Source organism: Panthera onca, chromosome D4 (genome assembly GCF_046562875.1).
Source record: "Panthera onca isolate mPanOnc1 chromosome D4, mPanOnc1 haplotype 2, whole genome shotgun sequence".
Lineage (NCBI taxonomy): Eukaryota > Metazoa > Chordata > Mammalia > Carnivora > Felidae > Panthera > Panthera onca.
The window spans coordinates 2,917,611-2,940,944 of NC_138351.1; the positions used below are offsets into that span (position 1 = coordinate 2,917,611).

Below are 23,334 nucleotides of genomic sequence, written 5' to 3' on the forward strand. Positions count from 1 at the left end.
TTTCTGGGCCCTTTGTTCTGCTCCATTGATCTATGTGTCTGTTTTTATACCAATACCATACTGTTTTAATTACTACAGCTTTGTAAGATCATTTGAAATCATTTGTTGTTCTTTCTCAAAAGTGCTTTGGTTATTTGGGGTATTTTGTGGTTCCATATAAATTTTAGGATTGTTTGTTCTATTTCTGTGAAAAGGCCATTGGAATTTTGATATAGGTGGCACTTAATCTGTAGATTGCTTGTAGTGTGAATATTTAAACATAGTAATTCTTAGCTAGGAGCATGGAATTTCTTTCAATTTATTTGTGTCTTTAGTTTCTTTAAAAATTTTTTTTAAATTGTTTTTAATGTTTATTTTTGAGAGAGAGAGAGAGAGAGAGAGAGAGAACAAACGAAGGGGGTAGGGGCAGAGAGAGAGGGAGACACAGAATCCGAAGCAGGCTCCAGGCTCTGAGCTGTCAGCACAAAGCCCAATGCCAGGCTCAAACTCACAAACCATGAGATCATGACCTGAACCAACTGAGCCACCCGGGTGCCCCTTAAAAATTTTTATTATGTTTATTTTTGATAGGTAGAGAGAACATTAGTGGGGGAGGGTCAGAGAGAGAGGGAGACAGAATCCAAAGCAGGCTCCAGGCTCTGAGCTGTCAGCACAGAGCCTGACGTGGAGCTTGAACTCATGAACCATGAGATCATGACCTGAGCTGAAGTCAGACACTCAACCAACTGAGCCACCTGGGTGCCCCTTAAACATTTTTATTATATTTATTTTTGAGGGAGAGAGAACATTAGTGGGGGAGGGTCAGAGAGAGAGGAAGACAGAATCCAAAGCAGGCTCCAGGCTCTGAGCCATCAGCACAGAGCCCGATGTGGGGCTTGAACTCATGAATTGTGAGATCATGACCTGAGCTGAAGTCAGTGCTTAGCCAGCTGAGCCACCCAGGTGCCCCTAATTTAATTTTAAATTCCAATATAGTTAACATACAGTGTTATGTTAGCTTCAGGTGTTCCATATATCACCCTGTGCTTATCAGACAAGTGCATTCCTTAATCCCCATCACCTCTTTCTCCCATACCCTCACCCACCTCCCCTCTGGTAACCATCAGCTTGTTATCTATAGTTAAGAGTCTCTTTCTTGGTTTTTCTGTTCATTTTTGTTTGTTTGTTTCTTAAATCATATGGTGTTTCTCTTTCTCTTATTTCACTTAGGATTATGCTCTCTAGCTCCATTCATGTTGTAAATGGCAAAATTTTGTTCTTTTTTATAGATGAATAATAACCCAGTGTGTGTGTGTGTGTGTGTGTGTGTGTGTGTGTGTGTGTGTGTGTGTACCACATCTTCTTTATCCATTTATCTATTGATGGATGGTAGGGGTGCTTCCATACTTTGGATATTGTAAATAATGCTGCTATAAACATAGGGGTGCATGTATCCCTTTGAATTGGGGTGTGTGTGTGTGTGTGTGTGTGTGTGTTTTGGTAAATACCCAGTAGTGCAATTATTGAATTGTAGAGTAGTGCTATTTTTATGTTTTTGAGGAACCTCCCTACTGTTTTCCACAGTGGCTGTACCAGTTTGCATTCCCACCCACAATCCAAAAGGTTCCTTTTTTTCTACATCCTTGCCAACACTTGATCCCTTCTTATGTTGTTGATTTTAGCCATTCTGGAAAGTGTGAGATGATATCTTATTGTAGTTTTTATATGCATTTTTCTGGTAATGAGTGATGTTGAGCATCGTTTTATGTGTCTTTTGGCCATATGGATGTCCTCTGGGGAAATGTCTGTTCATGTCTTCTGCCCATTTTTTAAATTGGGTTATTTATTTTTTGAATGTAGAGTTATATTGGTTCTTTATATATTTTGGATACTAACCCTTTATCAGATATGTTATTTGCAAATGTCTTCTCCTATTCAGTAGGTTGCCTTTTCAGTCTTGTTGATTATTTCTTTCACTGTGACAGAAAGAAGCTTTTTATTTTGATGTAGCCATAGTAGTTTATTTTTGCTTTTGTTTCCCTTGCTTCAGGAGAAATATCTAGAAAGAAATTGTTATGACTGATGTCAAGGAAGTTCCTGCCTGTGTTCTCCTCTATGACTTTGATGGTTTCCTGTCTTGCATTTAGATCTTTCATGAATTTTGAATTTATTTTTGTGTATGGTGTAAGAAAGTGGTCCAGTTTCATTTTGCATGTTGCTGTCCAGTTTTCCCAACACCATTTGTTAGATATTCTTTCCTGCTTTGGCCATATATTTGTAGGTCCATTTCTGGGTTCTCTATTCTATTCCATTGATCTATGTGTCTCTTTCTGTGCCAGTACCATACTGTTTTGATTACTACAGTTTTATAATATAATTTGAAGTCTGGAATTGTGATGCCTCCAGCTTTTCTTTTCTTTTTCAAAGTTGCTTTGGCTATTCAGGATCTTTTGTGGTTCCATACAAATTTTAGGATTGTTTGTTCTAGCTCTGTGAAAAATGCTATTGGTATTTTGATAGGCATTGCATTAAATCTGTAGATGGATTTGAGTAGTATAGATATACTAACAGTATTTGTTTTTCTAATCCGTGAGCATGGAATGTCTTTCCATTTCTTTGTGTCATTTTCAGTTTGTTCATCAGTTTTTGACAGTGTTCAGAGTACAGATTTTTCACCTCCTTGGTTAATTTTATTCCTAATTTTATTATTTTCTGAGCAGTTGTAGATGGAATTTTCTTAATCTCTCTTTCTTCTAGTTCATTTTTCATGTATAGAAATGCAACAGACTTCTGTACATTGAATTTATATCCTGTGACATTCTGGAGTTTATCACTTTTAGTAGTTTTTTTTTTTTGGTGGAGTTTTTAGGGTTTTATCTATGTAGTATTATATCATCTGCAAATAGTTAAAAGATTTACTTCTTTACCAGTTTGGATACCTTTTTTTTCTTATATGATTGCAGTAGCTAGGACTTCCAGTACTATGTTGAATAATAGAGTGGACATGTTGTCTTGTTCCTGACCTTAGGAGGAAAGCTTTCAGTTTTCCCCAAATGAATATAATGTTTGTTGTAGGGTCTTCATATATGGCCTTTATTAGGTCAAGGTATGTTCCCTCTCTCCCTACTTTGTTGAGGATTCTATCATGAATGGATGGTGTACTTTTCAAATGCTTTTTCTGTGTCTATTGAAACGATCATATGGTTCTATTTTAATGTGTATCACTTGATTTGTGAATATTGAACCACCCCCACAGCCTAGGAGGAATAAATCCCATTTGATAGTGGTGATGATTTTTTAAATGTATTGAATTAGATTTCCCAATATTTTATTGAGAATTTTTGCATCCATGTTCATCAGGGATGTTGACTCAGTTTTCTTTTTTAGTGGAGTCTTTATCTGGTTTTGGTATCACAGGGTAATGCTGGCCTCAGAAAATTAATTTGAAAGTCTTCCTTCCTTTTTTATTTTTTGGAATAGTTTGAGAAGAATAGGTATTAACTCTTTAAATGTTTGGTAGAATTTGCCTGTTGAAGCCATCTGATCTTGGACTTTTGTTTGTTGGGAGTTGATTACTTGTTGATTACTGATTAAATTTCTGAGCTGCTTATTGGTCTGTTCAAGTTTTCTATTTTGTCATGTTTAAATTTTGGTTAATATATATGTTTCCAGAGATTTATGCATTTTTTTCCAGGTTGTCAAATTTGTTGGCATATAGTTTTTCATATTTTCTTATAGTTTGTATTTCTGTGGTGGTGTTTGTTATTTCTCCTCTTTTACTGGTGATTTGGTTTGGGTCCTTTTTCTTCCTTCCTTCCTTCCTTCCTTCCTTCTTGATGAGTCTGGATAGAGGTTATCAACTTTGTTGATCTTTTCAAAGAATCAACTGGTTTTCTTGATCTATTGATGTTTATTTTTGTTTCTATATTATGCATATATACATATACATGCATTTTGTTTCTATATATATGCATACATATATATATGCTTGAATCTTTATTATTTCCTTCCTTATGTTGGTTTTGGGTTTTGCTTGTTGCTCTTTTTTCTAGCTCCTTTAGGTGTAAAGTTAGGTTTTTTTGAGATTTTTCTTCTTGAGGTAGGTAGGTTTTCATTTTCATTTGTTTCCATGTACTTTTTTATTTCTTTGATTTCTTGGTTGACCCACTTATTGTTTAGTAGCATGTTATTTAACCTCCATGATTTGCATTCTTCCCAGATTTTTCCTTGTGGTTGATTTCTAATTTCATAGTGTTGTAGTCAGAAAAGATACATGGTATGACTTCGATCTTTTTTAATTTGTTGAGACTTGTTTTGTGACCTAACAAGTGATTTATTCTGGAGAAAGTTCCATGTGCACTTGAAAACAATGCATATTCTGTTTTAGAATGGAATGTTCTGAATATATCTGTTACATCCATCTGCTCCAGTGTGTCATTCAAAGCCACCGTTTCCTTATTTATTTTCTGTTTAGATAACCTGTCCATTGATGTAAGTGGGACATTAATGTTCTCTATTATTATTGTATTATTGTCAGATACTTCCTTTATATTTATTATTAGCTGCTTTTATTTGGGTGCTTCCATGTTGGGTACATGTATTTTTATACTTGCTGTATCTCATTGTTTGTCCCCTTTATTTTTGTATAGTGTGTTTCTTTTTACAGTCATTATTTTAAAATCTATTTTGATATCAGTTTTGCCGCCCTTGCTTTCTTTTGACATCCATTTCTGTGGTAAATGTTTCTCCATCCCCTTACTTTACTTTCTAATTTTTTTAAATATTTGTTTATTTTTGAGGGGGGGTGGATGAGGAGCAGAGAGAGGAGGAGACACAGAATCTGAAGCAGGCTCCAGGCTCTGAGCTGTCAGAACAGAGCCTGATGCAGGACTTGAACTCACAAATCATGAGATCATGGTTTGAGCCAAAGTCAGATGCTTAACTGACTGAGCCTCCTTGGCTCCCCATTTCCATCCTCTCACTCTCAACCTGCATGTGTCTTTAGGTCTGATATGATTTTCTTGTAGGCAGCATATAGATGGATCTTGGTTTTTATTTTTTTTTAATCCATTCTGTCAATCTATGTATTTTTTTTTCAGTCTGTGAAAAAAAAAAAACCTGGAACTTTATTTACATTCAAAGTAGTTATTGATAATTATGCACTTACTACTATTTTGTTACTGGCCCTGTGGGTTTTGTAATTTTTCTCTGATACTTTCAATCTTTCATGGTTTGCAGGTTTTCTTTAGTGAAGGATTTCTTACTCTTATATTTTGCGTATCTTTTTATTTATGACTACCATTAGATGTATATATAACATCTGCATGTAGCAGTTTATATTAAACTGATGGTTGCTTAATTTTGAACTCATTCTTTATTCCCCACCACTATTCAGATATTCAGTATCATATTTTATGTCTTTATTTTGTGCTTTTCTTGACTGATTTTTACAGATATAATTTATTTATTTTGCTTTTGTGCTTCCTACTTTTCTTACTCATGGTTTTTGTTTTACACTCAGAGTCCCCCTTAAAATTTCTTGTAGGGCTAGTTTGGTGGTCACAAATTCTTTTAACTTTTGTCTTGGAAACTTTGGATCTCTCCTATTCTGAATGATATAGCCTTGCTAGATATAATATTCTTGGCTGGAGATTTTTCCCTTTCAGCACTTGGAATAAATACATCGTGCCACTCCCTTCTGCCTTACAGAGTTTCTGTTGAAAAATCACCTGATAGCCTTTTGGGGTTTCCTTTGTATGTAATCTTTGTCTCTTGCAACCTTTACATTTCTGTGTCTATCAGTATTTTTTGCTATTTTAATTACCAGGTGTCTTGGTGTAGACCTCCTTGGGTTGATTTTTGTTGGAGGCTTTCAGTGTCTCCTGGATCCTGATTGGTTTCCTTCCCCAAATTCTGGAAGTTTTCAGCTATTATTTCTTCAAGTGCATTTTCTGCCTCCTTCCTCTCTTTTCTTGTTCTGGGATCCCTATAATGCTGTTATTACTCTTTATAGTATTTCTGAGTTCCCTAACTCTCATTTGTTATTATTTTTCACTCTTCTGTTCAGCTTGCTTTCATTCCTGTCTCCTCCAGATCACTCAACCAATTCTTCTGCTTCCTTTGGTCTATTTATTTTCTTTACTGTATTTTAAATTTCAGTTTTTCATCTCTGATAGGTTCTTTATGTTTTCAGTCTATTAAGAGTCTCACTGAGGTCCTGTACTCTTTTTTTCAAATCCAGTGAATACCTTTATGATCATTACTTTAAATTCTCTAGCGGGCATATTACTTATGACCATTTTGTTTAGCTCTCTTGCTGTGATTTTGTCTTGTTCTTTCTTTGGGACATATTCCTCTGTATCCTCATTTTGTTTACTTCTCTGTGTCTGTTTCTATGTATTAGAAAGGTCAGCTATATCTCCCACTCTTGAAAGTTGTGGCCTTATGAAGAATAGGCTCTGTTGGATCTTCCTGTGCAAAGTCTCCCACTCACCAGAGACTGGTGCTTCAGGGGTGTCTATATGTGTTGTGTGAGCCCTCTTGTTATGGCTGAGCCACTTTTGTCTTCAGTCATCTGCAGTGGCTTTCTTTGTCACGGGCAGGGTTTGGTCCCTGTTGTTGTTAGTGGGCCAGTGTTGGGCCACTGTGAGCTTGAGTTGAGTCAGACCAGGTATTTGCCAGAGATACAGTAGCACCAAACTGCAGGGTGATTTCTCTGTGTTGTCCCCTGAGAAGCTTTTGTTGGTGGGCCTGGCCATTTCCACAGATGTCTGACCCTAGTGCACAGCTGGGTTCACATTTGGACTGTTGTGTGTGGTCATCTTCCCCCTCTACCCTGGACAGGAGTCACTTTGGAGTGGTGCTGCCTCCTTTCAAGGCTGCTTGCACGCTGTCAGGTTTGTGGCACCACTTTGCATGGGCTTGGGCCTAGGGTATATTGGAGGGCTGGGTCCACAAGAGAACACAGGGTGTGGGTGCTGTTAACACGCTAGGCCAAAAGTGTTTGCACTGCACTGGTTCCCAGAGGGTGTCCGTGTGTCAAGGCTTGGGGGGGGCAGGGGAGGGAAATGGCATCTGGCAGCTTCTTTGTTCCTGGAGAAGCCCCCCAGAGATCCCTGCCCCTCCAGCACACACATGAGATTAGTAAACAAATGTCCCTCCTGTACACCCCTAATGGTTTTCAAATTGCTGCTTCTATGCTGTATCACCATGGTGCCATTTTTTCTGTCTCTTTAAGGGCAGGGACTCATTTTCCTATTGCCCATCAGATAGCCACTCTTCCAGAGTGGAGCCCACTGATTTTTAAACTTCCAGTGTTAAGCCCCACAAATTATACAAACTCAAAATATTAGGCTCCTCTGGTTTTCACAGCCAAATATTACACAGACTCGTCTTATGCAGGTCCCCCCATGCCTGGGGTGCTTGGTGTGAGAGTCTGTTTCTCTTCCCTCTTCATGTATAAGGTGTTCCTCCCTACTAGGGATAGTCCCATGGGTCTATTTAACTCTGGACTCTGTTTCTACCCTTCCAACCCTCTTTGATGTGGCTTCTTCTCTACATTTAGCTTTAGGGAGTCTGTTCTGCCAGTCTGCCAGGTGTTCTCTAGGTGTATCCATGGGATAAGGTGATCCTAGTATCCTCCTACTCTACCATTTTCCCCAGAAGTCAGCCATTTTTAATTTATTTTTGTGTATAGTGTAAGAAAGTGATCCAATTTTACTCTTCTGCATCAGCTGATTTTCTCAGCACCATGTACTGAGGAGAGTGCCTGTTAACCGTTGTGTGTTTTTGCCTCCTTTGTTGGAGATTAATTGACCATATAAACTTGTTATTTCTGTTCTGTATATTTTACTGAAGTATATGTCTCTTTGTGTGCCAGTACCACACTGTTTTTGATTACTACAGATTTGTAGTATCTCTTGAAATCTGGTATTGTGATACCTTCTTTGTTCTTTCTCAAGATCGCTTTGGCTGTTTGGGGTCTTTTGTGTCTCTGTATAAATTTTAGGCTTATTTTCTAGTTCTAAAAAAACACCATTTGTATTTTGATAGGAAGTGCATTCAATCTGAAGATTGCTTTGGGTAGTATGCACATTTTAACAATATTAATTTTCCCAGTCCTTGAGCGTGGTATATCTTTCCATTTGTTTATATTCAGTTTCTTTCATCAGTGTCCTGTAGAGTGTAGGTCTTTCACCTCCTTGGTTAAATTTATTCTAGGGAATTTTATTCTTCTTGGTGCATTTACAAATGGCAGTTTTAATTTCTTTCTCCTACACTATTCATAGCATATAGGAACACAAAATTTCTGTATATTAACTATGTATCCTGCAACATTAATGAGTTTGTTAGTGCTAATAATGTTTGTGGAGCCTTTCAAGTTGTAGTATCATGTCATATGCAAATACTGACAATTTAACTTCTTCTTTACCAATTCAGATGCCATTTCCTTCTTTTTCTTGTCTGATTGCTATAGCTAGAACTTCTAGTAATGTATTGAGTAAAAGTGGTAAGTAGACACTTTATCTTATTCCTGATCTTAGAGAAAAAGCTTTCAGTTTTTCACTATTGAGTCTGATGTTAGCTGTGGGATTTTTGTATATGGGCTTTATTATGTTGTGATATGCTCCCTCTGAATGCACTTTGTTGAGAGTTATTAGCATGAACCAGTGTTGTATTTTGTCAAATGCTCTTTCTCCCATCTATTGAGATGACTGTACGGTTTTTATCCTTCCTCTTGTTAATGTGATGTATTGCACGGATTGATTTGTGAATATTGAACTATCTTTGCATTCCTGGAATACATTCCACTTGATTATGGTGAATGATCCTTTTCTGTAGTGTTGAATTTGGGTTGCTAATATTTTGCTGACATTGAGCCTTAATTGTTAATTGCTGTGGGCATACTGGTGGGAAGAACTGGCTGTAATGATCTCCTCTGGATGCTGAAGGTGCATTGTGGACAGGTTTTACTCCATACACTAGTGGCTGAGAGGTCCAGTGCAGCTGCTGCAGGCTCACTGGTGGGAAGAGTTTCTCCCTGTGCTTCTGAGAGGACTGGCTGCATCCACCATAAGCTTGCTCTTGGGCATGACCAGCGCTTAGTCTGGTTGTCTGCAGTTACCTGCTATGACACCAGGGGCAACAAAAGGCAGGGCTGGCTCACTGCACACCCAGGTAAGAGCCCTACCTGCAGGAGCTACAGCCATGTTAGTGTATGGGGTTAGCTACCTACATACTCAGGGCAAGAGTTGTTTTGCAGGGGTGTTGGTACCAGTGGGGTTGCCTGCTGGATGTGGCAGGATAGTAACTGCTTTGGAGGGGCATGTGCTGGGATGAGTTGGGTGGGGTTGGTCATCAGAGGAACACATGGGCAGGGCATGTGGTGCTAGCAATGTAGATGGAGAATGTTAGAACTATCTCCTACAAGGTCCAGTTATCTAGGCTGGGGAAGGGTAAGAAAAATGGTACCTGCCAATACTTTTGTTCCTGGAGAAGTCTGGAGATCCCTTCCCTTCTACCCCATGTACTTGAGGCACTTTTGAAACTGCTGCTTCTGTGGTTGTCTTGGCATAGTTGTTTAGCATGCTGGCTAAACATGGTGGAAGCTAGATTTCCTGTAGTTTTCAGACACTTTTAGAGTTAAGCCAGACTGATTTTCAAAACTAGACATATGAGGACTCATCTTCCCAGTTCATGTCCTAAGGGTAGTGGTGCCCATTGTGGGATCTGATTCCCTCACTCCAAGCTTGTGATGTCCCTTTTGTTGCAGTCATTCACCCTGGGGACCTGGTTCCCAACCACTTCTCTGCCCCTCCTGCCATTTCTGATGTCGCCTTCCCTCTGTGAGTCGCTGTGGAAGATCTGTCAGTTTTCAGGTCATTTTCAGAGTGAAATACAATACATCTTTGTTGTTCCCTCGGTGTGTCCGTGGGATGAAGTAAGCTCAGGACCTTACTACTCTGCCATTTCCCTTTCTCCCCCACTTTTTAATGTTTTTAATCAAATCTGAGAAGTTTGCAATCACTATTTCTTCAAATGCTGTTTCTGCCTCTTTATATCTGTCCTGTCCTTCTGTACATCTATTTATGTACATTTTGGCATGCTTGATGGCATTCCACAGGTAGCTCAGGCTATGTTCTTGTTAGTTTTTTTTTTCAATCAGTTTCTCAAACTGAATAATCTCAGTTGACATATCTTCAAATTTTTTGATTCATTCTTCTGCCAGCTTAAGCTTATTATTGAACTTCTGCATAGAATTTTTCACTTCAGTTATATTTTTAAAATCTAGAATTTACATTCTTTTTCATAATTTCTCTTTATTGATACTGTATATTTGTTAGGACACTATTCTCCTGGTTTCCTTAAATTCTTGTTCCATGTGCTGTGTTATAAAAGCCTAATAAACGATGAGTGAGTGCTCCAACACAGAGCCAATCTGTAAAAGACTGAAGAAGTATTTTTTTCCTCTTTTATTCCTTCCTTTCCTCTTTGTTTCCTTCCTTCATTTCCTTTCCCTCCTCCTTTCCTTTTGTATTTGCCCCTCCTTCCTTCGTTCCTCCTTTCCTTTGCTTCCTTCCTTAGGAATTCAACTGACCATACATTAAAGAAACAGAGACTTTAGAGACTATCCCACAAATGGAAACTTTACTCAAGTCACTAAACAAACTACTACAACCAACACTAAGTAACAAAAGCAAACTTTAAAGAGGGGGAAGAATCTGGGGTCCAGAGTTACCAAATTATAGTATTTAAAACATACAGTTCTCAACAAGAAAAATGACAAAGCATGCAAAGGAACAAGAAAATATAGCTCACAAAGAGGAAAAATTAAGAGAAACTGAGCTCCAGAAGCACAGAAATTGAGCTTGCTATACAAAAACTTTAAATCAGCTATCTTTAATATGCTCAAAAGAGCTAAACAAAACCAGGAAAAAGTTTCTCAACATAAAGGATTATATAAAGAAATTATAACATTCTAGAACTGAAAAATACAATAACAAATGAAAAATTCGCTAGAGTTTTTAAAGATGATTTGAACAGAAGAGTCAATAAACTTGGTAAGACAACTGAAATGATCAAGTCTGAGGAGCAGAAAGAAAAAAGAAAAGTGAACAGAGAAGAGACCTGTAGAATACCATCAAGAATACAAACATATGGGGGTGCCTTGGTGGCCAGTTAAGTGGCCGATTCTTGATTTTGGCCCAGTTCATGACCTCGTGGTTCATGGGATCAAGCCCTAGTTTGGGCTCCACGCCAACAGCATGGAGCCTACTTGGGATTTTCTCTCTCCCCCTCTCAAATAAAGTTTAAAATAAAATATAAAATAAACTTTAAAAAAAGGAATACAAACATATGCATCATAGGACTCCCAGAAATAAGAGCAAGAAAGGGGCAGGAAGAATCTATGAATAAATCATGGCCAAAACTTCCCCAAAGTGATAAAAAAAAAAAAATCATGCATCTTTAAATCTAAAAAGCTCAGTTAACTCCCAAGTGTGTAAACCTCAGGGTCCTGCACCAAAACATAAAGCATCAAAAGCTAAAAACAAAAAGAATATTGAAAGCAGTCAGAGTAACATCATATAAAAGGGATCTTCAATAAAATTAAGCCATTTTCTCAGAAGATTGCTTTAGCAAGAGGTAGGATGATAATATATTTAATAATTGCTGAAAGAAAAAAAAACCTGTCAACAAATAATTTTGTATCTGGTGAAACTGTCTCAAAAGTAAAGGAAAAATTAAGGCATCACAAGATAAACAAAAACTAAGGGAGAGTGTGGCTGTTGGATATGCCCTGTAAGAAATGTTTAGGGGCACCTGTGTGGCTCCATTGGTTAAGTATCTGACTCTTGATTTTGGCTCAGGTCATGATCTCAAAGTTCATGGAATTGAGCCCTGCATCAGCTGGGGTAGCACTGAGCAGAGCCTTCTTAGGATTCTCTCTCCCACTGTGCCCCTCTTCCACTCAAACCCTCTCTCCCTCAAAATAAATTCTTAAGGGTGTCCTTCAGGTTTACATGAAAGGACACTAGACAGTAACTCAAAGCCATATGAAGAAATAACACTGATAAAGATAACTACACAGATAAATAAAAAATCACTATAATCAGAAGGAAGCTAAGATGGCAGCATAACAGGAGGACCCTAGGCTTGCCTCATCCCTCAAACACAGCTAGATAACTATCAAATCATTTTGACTACTCAACAAATCAACCTGAGTTGGATAGAACAAACTTCACAACTAAAGGGAGAGAAGAGGCCGCTTTGAGGAAGACAGGAAATGCAGAGACATGGTTTGGGGAAGAAATGGATCATGGTGCTGCAGAGAGGAGGGAGCTCTGGTCACAGAGAAAGGCGAGAGAGAGTAGAGAGCACAAGGATAAGCACAAGGAGAGCACTTCCCCTAAAGCCATTGGCTGGGAAAATGACAAGGGCTGATTTTCATGAGTTTTTGCAAGCAGCAGGGCTCAAAGATTAGAGTATCAGAGTTTCCCTAGCTTGGCTGGGATAGAACCCTGAGGACATTGCCTTACTCAAGAGACAGAGGCAGGTAAACACCTCCAGGGCACACTGTGCAATCTAAGGAACACCTAAGTGGCAGAGGGAGAGCCTGTTCATTCTCTTTAGAGCACAGCTATGAGAGGTAGCATTACCTCTCTGGGGACAAAAGAACTGGTGGGTGCCATTTCCCTACCCTGGCCCTCAGCATAGGTGCACAGACACCTGCTGAGGGCAGCCAACCCAGACACTTGCTCTGCTCCATATTGCATGCCACTGTGCTCTGGCACAGTTGCCCTTCTGGGTCAAACCTGCATCAGTCCCAGCATGGTGAGACCCTTTACCAGAGGATCAGTATAGATACCCACCATACTAGGTCCTGGAAATCTGGAATTTTAAAAGTCAGCTGGCCTGGCTGGGATAGAGCCCACGGTGCACTGAGCTGCTCCAGGAAGGCAAGCAGCCCAGAGACTGAAATTAGGGATCTGAAAAATGTACAAGGGGAATTTATTAATTCCTCTGAAACTGCCTCCCTGAGAGCAGCCAGCATGTACTCCTCTCTCCAGAGAGAAGCTGGCTGGTGCCATTTCCCTCCCACATCCCTAAGCATAAACCAACTTCAGCAAAGAGCACAGCACCAATACTGGCTGCCTGACCTGCTTACACCAAGTCCCACCCCCCCTGCACTCTTCTGGTACTTTCTCAGGCAAGTGTGCCTAAAGAACAGTGTAGCAGACCCCTCCCCCAGAATACCAGCACACACCCCTGTACATGTTTACAGACCATAGTTCTTCAAAGCTTCAATTCTAGTGTAAGTAGCATCAGGTCTCTCTTAACGAGCAGAGCAGAGCACACCTAGTTAAAACTTGCCACACTCTGGCCAAGGTCCAAATACTGCCCACTTCAGGTAAGAAGAAACTCTGTGGGCAACTTACCTGAGGGATACAGCACCAAAATACAGCAGCAGAGTGTATGCAGGACACTTCCTGGAGCACGAGGCTCTGGACATTTTATGACCTCTTCTTTGTAAAGCCATTACTCTCAGAAGCTGGAAATTAACAGGCTTTCTTAACACAGAAGAAGACAGACCTAGACAAAATGCCAAGATGGGGGAATTCATCCCAAAAGAAAAAACAACAAAAGGTCACAGCCAGGCATCTAATAAAAACAAATAAAAGTAATATGGCTGATCCAGAATTTAAGGCAACAATCATAAGGATACTAGCTGGGCTTGAGAAACCATAGAACACAGCAGAGAGACCCTTACACTTGAGAAACCATAGAACACATCAGAGAGACCCTTACCAGAGAGAGAAAAGACCTAAAAATCAGGCCAAAATGAGAAGTGCAATAAGAGTTTTGAAACTGACTGCATGTAATGATCACCAGAATGGAACAAGAGTAAGAATCAACACACATACAGGCAAGAGGTCTGAACCAGAATTTAGAGTCAAGATAATAATACTATCTGGAGTTGAAAAAAGATTAGAATCCCTTTCTGCAGAGATAAGTAAAAGCTAGTCAGGATGAAATAAAAAATGCTACAACTGAGCTGCAATCTTGAAGGATGCCACGGCAGCAAGGATGGATGAAGCAAGAGCAGTGAATCAGCGATATAGAGGACAAACTTACAGAGAATAATGAAGCAGAAAAAAAAGGCAAAAGAGTATGGTGTAAGAATTAGAGAACTCAGTGACTCATTAAAAAGGAATAACATCAGAATCATAGGGGTCCCAGAAGATGGAGAGAGAGAGAAAGGAGTAGAAGGTTTATGTGAACAAATCATACTGGAAAACTTTCCTAACCTGGGGAATGACACAGATATCAAAATCCAAGAAACACAGAGAACTCCCATTAGATTCAACAAAAGCTGACCATCAACAAGGCATATCATAGTCAAATTCACAAAATACTCAGGCAAGGAAAGAGTCATGAAAGCAGCAGGGGAAAAAAAGTCCTTAACCTACAAGAGAAGACAGATCAGGTTTGCAGCAGAACTATCCACAGAAACTTGGCAGACCAGAAAGGAGTAGCAGGGTACATTCAATGTGGTGAATTGGAAAAATATGCAGCCAAGAATTCTTTATACAGCAAGGCTGTCATTCAAAATAGAAGGAGAGATTAAAAGTCTCCCAAACAAAAATTAAACGAGTTTGTGACCACTAAACCAGCCCTGAAGGAAATTTTAAGGTGTACTGAGGGGAGAAAAGTCGAAAACAAACAAAACACTAAAAAGACAAAAAGGAACAAAGAATAGCAAGGACCAGAGACCACCAGAAACTCCAACTCTACAAGAAACATAATGGCACTAAATTCGTATCTTCCAGTACTCACTCTAAATGTGAATGGAGTAAATGTACCAATCAAAAGATATATGGTAACAGAATGGATAAGAAAACAACATTCATCTATATGCTGTTTATAAGAAACCCATTTTAGACCTGAAGACACCTTTAGATGGAAAGTAAAGGGATGGGGAACCATCTATCATGCTAATGGTTGCCAAAAGAAAGCCAGAGTAGCCATATTTATATCAGACAGTCTAGATTTTAAAATACAGACTGTAACCAGAGATGAAGAAGGGCATTATATCATAATTAAGGGGGTCTATCCACCAAGAAGTTTTAACAGTTGTAAACATTTATGCTCCAAATGTGGAAGCATTCAAATATATAAATCAATCACAAACATAAACTCATTGATAATAATACCATGATAGTAGGGGACTTCAACACCCCACTTACAGCAATGGACAGATCATCTAAACAGAAAATCATCAAGGAAACAATGGCTTTGAATGACACACTGGACCGTATGGACTTAACATATATGCAGAACATTTCATTCTAAAGCAGCGGAGTACACGTTCTTCTCCAGTGCACATGGAACATTCTCCAGAATAGATCACATACTGGAACACAAATCATCCCTCAACAGGTACATAAAAGATCATGATCATACCACATATTTTCAGACCACAATGCTATCAAACTCAAAATAAACCACAAGAAAAACTTTGGAAAGATAAATACTTGGAGATTAAAGAGCATCCTGCTAAAGAATGAATGGGCTAACCAAGAAGTTAAAGAGGAAATTAAAAAGTACATAGAAGCCAATGAAAATGATAATACCACAACCCAAAACCTCTGGGAAACAGCAAAGGTGGTCATAAGAGGGAAGTAAATAGCAATCCAGGCCTTCCTAAAGAAGGAAGAAAGATCTCAGATATACAATCTAACCTTACACCTTAAAGAGCTGGAAAAAGAACAGTAAATAAAACCCAAATCAGCAGAAGACAGGAAATAATAAATATTAGAGCAGAAATCAGTGTTCTGGAAACAAAAAGCAAAACCACAAACAGCAACAACAAAAGAACAGTAGACCAGATGAATGAAACCAGGAGCTGGTTCTTTGAAAGAATTAACAAAACTGATAAACCCCCTAGACCGTTTGATCAAAAAGAAAAAGGAAAGAACCAAAATAAATAAAATCAAGAATGAAGGAGGAGAGATCACAACCACACAGCAGAAATACAATAATAGAATATTATGAGCAACTGTACACCAATAAAATGGGCAATCTGGAAGAAATGGGAAATTCCTAGAAACATATAAACTACTGAAACTGAAACAGGAAGAAATAGAAAATTTGAACAGGCCCATAACCAGTAAAGAAATTAGTAATAAAAAATCTCCCCCAAAACAAGAGTCCAGGGCTGGATGGATTTCCAGGGGAATTCTACCAAACATTTAAAGAGAAGTTAACAGCTGTTCTTTTGAAGCTGTTCCAAAAAACAGAAATGGAAAGAAAACTTCCAAACTCATTGTATGAAGCCAGCATTACCTTGATTCCAAAACCAAAGACCCCACCAAAAAGGAGAACTACAGACCAATTACCCTGATGAACATGGATGCAAGAATCCTCAACAAGACACTAGCCTGCTGGATCCAACCATACATTAAAAGAATTCTTCACCATGACCAAGTGGGACTTACACCTGAGATGCAGGGCTGGTTCAATATCTGCAAAATAATCAATGTGATACATCATATCAGTAAAAGAAAGGACAAGAACTACATTATCCTCTCAATAGATTCAGAGAAAACATTTGACAGATACAGCATCCTTTCTTGGTAAAAACGCTTTAGAAAGTAGGGATAGAAGGATCATACTTCGAGATCATAAAAGCTATGTATGAAAGACCCACCACTAATATCCTCAATGGGGAAAAACTGAGAGCTTTCCCCCTGAGGTCAGGAACACGACAGGGATGTCCACTCTCACCACTGTTATTCATCATAGTATTGGAAGTTTTAGCCTCAGCAGTCAGGAAGCACTAAGGAAAAAAGGCATACAAATAGGCCAGGAGGAAGTCAAACTTTCACTCTCTGCAGACGACCTGATACTCTATATGGAAAACCCAAATGATTCCACCAAAAAACTGCAGGAACTGATCCATGAATTCAGCAAAGTTGCAGGATATAAAATCAATGCACAGAAAATTGTTGCATTCCTATACACCAATGATGAAGCAACAGAAAAAGAAATCGAGGAATTGACCCCATTTACAATTGAACCAAAACCCATAAAATATCTAGGAATAAATCTAACTAAAGAGGTGAAAAACCTATATACTGAAAAGTATAGAAAACTTATGAAATAAATTGAAGATAAACAGAAAAGAAAACTATTTGATGCTCCTGGATTGGAAGAGCAAATATTGTTAAATGTCGATACTACCAAAACCAATCTACATATTCAATGCAATCCCTACCAAAATAACACCAGCATTCTTCACAGAGCTAGAATAAACAATCCTAAAATTTGTATGGAATCAGAAAAGACCTTGAGTAGCCAAAGCAATCTTGAAGAAGAAAACCAAAGCTGGAGGCATCACAATCCCATACTTCAAGATGTATTACAAAGCTGTAGTCATCAAGACAGTATGGTACTAGCACAAAAACAGACACTCAGATCAATGGAACAGAATAGAGAACCCAGAAATAGACTCACAAACGTATGGCCAACTAATCTTTGACAAAGCAGGAAAGAATATCCAATGGAATAAAGACAGTATCTTCAGCAAATGGTGCTGGGGAAACGGGACAGCGACATGCAGCAAAATGAACCTCCACCACATTCTTACATCAAAGACAATAAACTCAAAATGGATGAAAGACCTCAATGTAAGACAGGAAGCCATCAAAATCCTAGAGGAGAAAGCAGGCAAAAACCTTTTTGACCTTGGCCGCAGCAACTTCTTACTCAACATGTCTCCAGAGGCAAGGGAATTAAAAGCAAAAATGAACTATTGGGACCTCATCAAAATAAAAAGCTTCTGCACAGTGAAAGAAACAATCAGTAAAACTAAAAGGCAACTGATGGAATGGAAGAAGATATTTGCAAATGGGTTAGTATCCAAAATCTATAAAGAATTTATCAAACTCAAACACCCAAAAAACAAATAATCCAATGAAGAAATGGGGAAAATACATGAGTGGATACTTCTCCAAAGAAGACATCCAGATGGCCAACTGATACATGAAAAAATGCTCAACATCACTCATCATCAGTGAAATACAAATCAAAACCACAATGAGATACCACCTCACATCTGTAAGAATGGCTAACATTAACAACTCAGGCAACAACAGATGTTGGCAATCATGCAGAGAAAGAGGATCTCTTTTGCACTGCTGATGGGAATGCAAACTGGTGCAGCCACTCTGGAAAATAGTATGGTGGTTCCTCAAAGTTTAAAAATAGAACTGCCCTACTACCCAGCAATTGCACTACTAGGTATTTATCCAGTGGATATAGGTGTGCTGTTTTGAAGGGGCACATGCACCCCAATGTTTATAGCAGTGCTATTGACAATAGCCAAAGTATGGAAAGAGCCCAAACTTCCATCAACGGATGAATGGATAAAGAAGATGTGGTACATATACACAATGGAGTATTACTCGGTAATCAAAAAGAATGAAATCTTGCCATTTGCAACTACGTGGATGAAACTAGAGGGTATTATGCTAAGCAAAATTAGAGAAAGACAAATACCACATGAATTCACTCATGAGGAATTTAAGATACAAAATAGATGACTATAAGGGAAGGGAAGCAAAAATAATATAAAAACATGGAGGGGACAAAACATAAGAGACTCTTAAATATACAGAAAAAACAGAGGGTTGCTGGAGGAGTTGTGGGAGGGGGGGGCTAAATGGGTAAGGGGAGTTAAGGAATACACTCCTGAAATAATTGTTGCACTGTATGCTAACTTGGATGCAAATTAAAAATAATTAAAAACAAAAACTCACAAACCTGAGATCATAACCTGAGCCAATGTTGGATGCTCTACTGACTGAGCCACCCAGGTACCCTTGAATAAAAATATTTTAAATCTTTTATTTTTTGAGAGTTCACACAAGCAGAGGAGAGAGGCAGAGGGAGAGAGAATATTAAGCAGGTTTCACACTCAGTGCGGAGCCCGACATGGGGCTTGATCCCACAAACCTGGGATCATGATCTGAGCCAAAATCAAGAGTCGGATGCTTGGGGTGCCTGAGTGGCTCAGTTGGTTGAGCATCTGACTTTGTCTCTGGTCATCATCTCACGGTTCATGAGTTCAGACCCCACATCAGGCTCGCTGAACTGAAGCTGCTGTCTGTGCAGAGCCCACTTCATGTCCCTCTCTCTGTGCCCCTCCCCTGCTTGCATGTGTTCTCTCTCAAAAATACAGAATTTAAGGGGCGCCTGGGTGGCGCAGTCGGTTGGGCGTCCAACTTCAGCTCAGGTCGTGATCTCACAGTTCTTGGGTTTGAGCCCCACGTCGGGCTCTGTGCTGACAGCTCAGAGCCTGGAGCCTGCTTCAGATTCTGTGTCTCCCTCTCTCTCTGCCCCTCCTCCACTCACTTCTCTCTCTTCTTTCTCTCTTTCTCACTTCTCTCTTTCTTCTTTCTCTCTAAAAATAAACATCAAAAAAAATTTTTTAATACAGAATTTAAAAAAATTCAAATTAAAAAAAAATATAGGTCATTAATACTAAATGAAAAAACATGGAGAAAACTTGACTCACATGATGAAATAAAGAGCATCAGCAAGTATTAACTACAGAGAGGTAAATATAAAAGACACTACAAATGTATTTGTTGTTTTTAACCTACTTGATTTAAAAGAACTGAATAAAGCACCAATCTGTGTTGTTGGCACAAAATATACAAGAGATTTTGTGTGACGTAACAGCACAAAGGAAGGCACAACAACAAAAACTGTATATGAACAAGTATTTTGGATACTATTAAAAGAATTTGGTGTTAATGCAAGCTAGGTTGTTATATTATTAGTAATTCCCTGGGAAACCAAAAAGAAAACAACTAAGAGATGTAGAGTGAAATAAATGACAAGATTGTGGGGAATAAGCTTAGGAATTCCCTGAGCCTGCACTGATGGGTTAACAAGGTATAAAGAATTACAAAGCCATAGGATGCTCACATCCACGCTTGGGAAACAAGAGTGCCCCCAGAATGGTGGGGGGGGGGGGGGCAAAGGCCCCCAATACAAAGGTATATGAGGTAAACAAGATTAGGTATTCAGGACAAAAGTGCCCCCCTCAATTTAGTACTGTAGTAGAAAGCTACTTTCACAGGAAGGAAGGACCAAATTAGGCAAACAAGTAAATAGGGCTATAGACCACTGCACTGTAGATGAAACTGTCCAGAGCAGAGCTGATTAGCAAAAGAAAAGGTGCATTGTTAACCCTGAGGTTACTTGCTCTGTCTTATCCCCTAGTCTGGCTAAGATAAACAGATAGGGCACCTCCTGTCTGCTGTTAACAACCATCTGCCCAGAGCCAGGATTTTGTTTCATATTTTTTTTAACGTTTATTTATTTTATTTTTATTTTTTATTGTATTTTTAACAGAGAGCATGAACAGGGGAGGGGCAGAGAGAGAGGGAGACACAGAATCTGAAACAGGCTCCAGGCTCTGAGCTGTCAGCACAGAGCCTGACGCGGGGCTTGAACTCACGGACCGTGAGATCATGACCTGAGCTGAAGCTGGACACTTAACCGACTGAGCCACCCAGGCGCCCCATGTTTCATATTGACCCAAACCCCAAGCACCGTATATCTTCAAAACCCCCTTTCCCTCATGCCCATGAGTTCATGTTCACCGATTCATTGTCTCTTTGTGCACTCCTATCACGTTTGTAAGCCTTCTGATCTTAATAAATACGGGGTAAGGACCCTTATTTGGGGCTCTTGTCTTTTCCCAGACATTAGCCATCTCTCACTTTTAATCCTGCATCTGCTGTCTTGCTGGCCAAGAGAGAACTTTAGACTTTAGAGTCTACAACAGATGGTGACCCTGAGGTGAAAGAAGGAAAGGGGTACTATGGACCAACGTGGGCAAGGAGCCAACATGGCCAAGAGGTGGTGCGACATGAGGACTGCATGATGCTGCAGACAATTAAGGGGCTCCAAGAAAACAATCGCACCGGATACAGTCTCTATCTGACGAGGTAAGGGATAAAGTGGAACTATATTAGGATTTGCTGCCACAGGATGTTTTGAGAGCTCTACCATGGGAGGCTCCCTAGCCCCTAAACAAAAGTGCTATATTCGAATTCATCAGTCCCTAGGAGACACAGCATGGACTACTCTAAATTATAAGGCTCTCCTTAGATTATTGCTGACTGTCCAACAAAATTGCCCTTGGTCCCCAGAACAAGGAACTTAAGATCTTGAAGTATGGGAACAAATAAAGAAAACACTGAAGGCCTGGCATTCTGAAAAGGCTAATGTCCCCCCTGAGGTAATCCTCACCTGGTCCATCATCCACACTGCTTTTCTCCCCTTGAGCTTGGACAATGTATATGAAGTTATCTAAAAGGGAGGAAAAACCTCCGTCCCCCTATAATCAGGCTGTGCCTCTGGTGCCTGTACAGCCAAAAGATACACCTCCTCCCCCAAAAGGGTGGGGCGATATTGAGCCTCTAAAAACCTCACCAGCCGGCTCTGATAAAGTCCTTAGCCCAATGAAAAAGTACATTTAAAAAGCCCATGAGGCCAGTAAATTCCAGCTGTTTCCCATTATCAGGAAAAATGGGCACTACATCCATGAAGGCCTGCTCTTTCCAATAGTAAAAGAATTGCAAAAATCAGTTCAGCTGTATGACCATCACAGCCCTTTTACAATTGGCATTTTAGAAAATATTTGTGGTGCTTATTCCATGTGTGTCTGGGACTGGGGCTCTCCTATGGACATCATTCTGACCCTAGCCCGGTATGCTATCTGTGCCCCAGAGTTTCATGTGCTTGCATGACTCGTGCTATGCAGAACTTTGCTGCTGTTGTTCTGGGGTCTTTTTAACAACTGTCTGGCACAGGGCAATATTCCCATCCAAGGCAGCAAGCCCAGCTTCCTATCATTGTCAGTAAAACAGTCCACTAAAATAGTGCAGTGTATTTTACACAGGTTATCCCCAATATAGGAGACTCTAACTCTCTTACTGTTTCTCCCTATACATGCTAGTTACTTTTAACTACATGTGAGGGCTTCTCCCTCATTCATTTCCTGGATTAATGAGTATGATGACTAGAGCTAATTGTCTCTGGCTAGTCTATCTCTGGATAGAGATTTTAAGGAATATTCCCAAGCAGCTGCCGAAACTCCTTTTGTTTCGGGGAACTTCCCTGTCTTTTCTGGCCTGACATAGACTGCCTAATTCCACTAGTGGAAAACAAAACAAATAATACAAAACAAAACAAAAATTGGTATCTGCTCACCTATCTGAGCTGACAGGCTTTAGGACCACGTGAACTCTTTTCTCTGCCCTCTGTGCCTTTGTCTGCCTTCAGGCCTCTTGGAGGCACCTCACTTTTTCTGCCTTCCCTTCCCATTCCTCCTGTTTCTGCATTACCTTGGGTGCAGCCTTCAAATCTGGCTCTTCAGTGTCTCATGTAGCATCAGCTCCTCCTCCCCACACTGTCAAAAAGGAAAAAACACCCCCTTAAACTTCAGATTTCCTCACTGGTTCCACAGGAAAAAAATTAACAATGGTAAACTTTTAAGGGGACACAGATGAAATGTTAAGATAGGCATATCTTTTAAATTATAGATCCTTATTCTATTAAGGTCTATTAAAGGTCAAATAAGCTCATGTTATCTCTGTTCCAATTTGTTAACATAAAGGATGACTTAATGGTTAACTTTTTTTGCCTTTTTGCTGTTTTCATGGGTAATTGTTAAGATAGCTTTCAGGGTCTTTGGTAACCTAAGACTTGAACGTTTTGCTTAAATGATAAACTAAGTTCTTCAGACATTTAGGCCTCTTCTAAATCAAATGGAATGTTGAAGCATTTTGTACTTAACATAGGTTTATGTTTCTGACTTAAGTCAAAAAAAAAAAAAAATAAGAATATTTAAATCCATTAAAGGGGTGCCTGGGTGGCTCAGTCGGTTGGGCGGCCAACTTCGGCTCAGGTCATGATCTCACAGGTCATGATCTCAGAGTTCGTGAGTTCGAGTCCCATGTTGGACTCTGTGCTGACAGCTCAGAGCCTGGAGCCTGCTTCAGATTCTGTGTCTCCCTCTCTCTCTGCCTTTCAAAAATGAATAAATGCTAAAAATAAATAAATAAATAAATCCATTAAAAAAACATGCTTTATGCTTAATGGATTCATAAGTCTACCACCTAAAGAATTTTCTCATATAACAGACAATTCACAGTTGGTTACTACTTAGTTTTCACTGGAGATTGAAGGTTCTAAGAATTAAAATTTATCTACTAAATGTAGTTAAAACTGATAAAAATAAGAAAAGCAACTCTGTATGTAGAAAAGTAGATATGAAAA

General features: G+C 39.3%; 1 long non-coding RNA gene across 1 annotated transcript in view; it reads left to right on the forward strand.

The window, feature by feature from the left end:
- The window catches only part of LOC132663738 (uncharacterized), a 33,354-nt gene that overhangs the window by 5,408 nt on the left and 4,612 nt on the right, over positions 1 to 23,334 (forward strand). Inside the window, exon 2 of the long non-coding RNA XR_009603255.3 lies at positions 20,754 to 20,999. This is a non-coding gene — a long non-coding RNA (uncharacterized LOC132663738). The remainder of the gene's footprint in view (positions 1 to 20,753; positions 21,000 to 23,334) is intronic.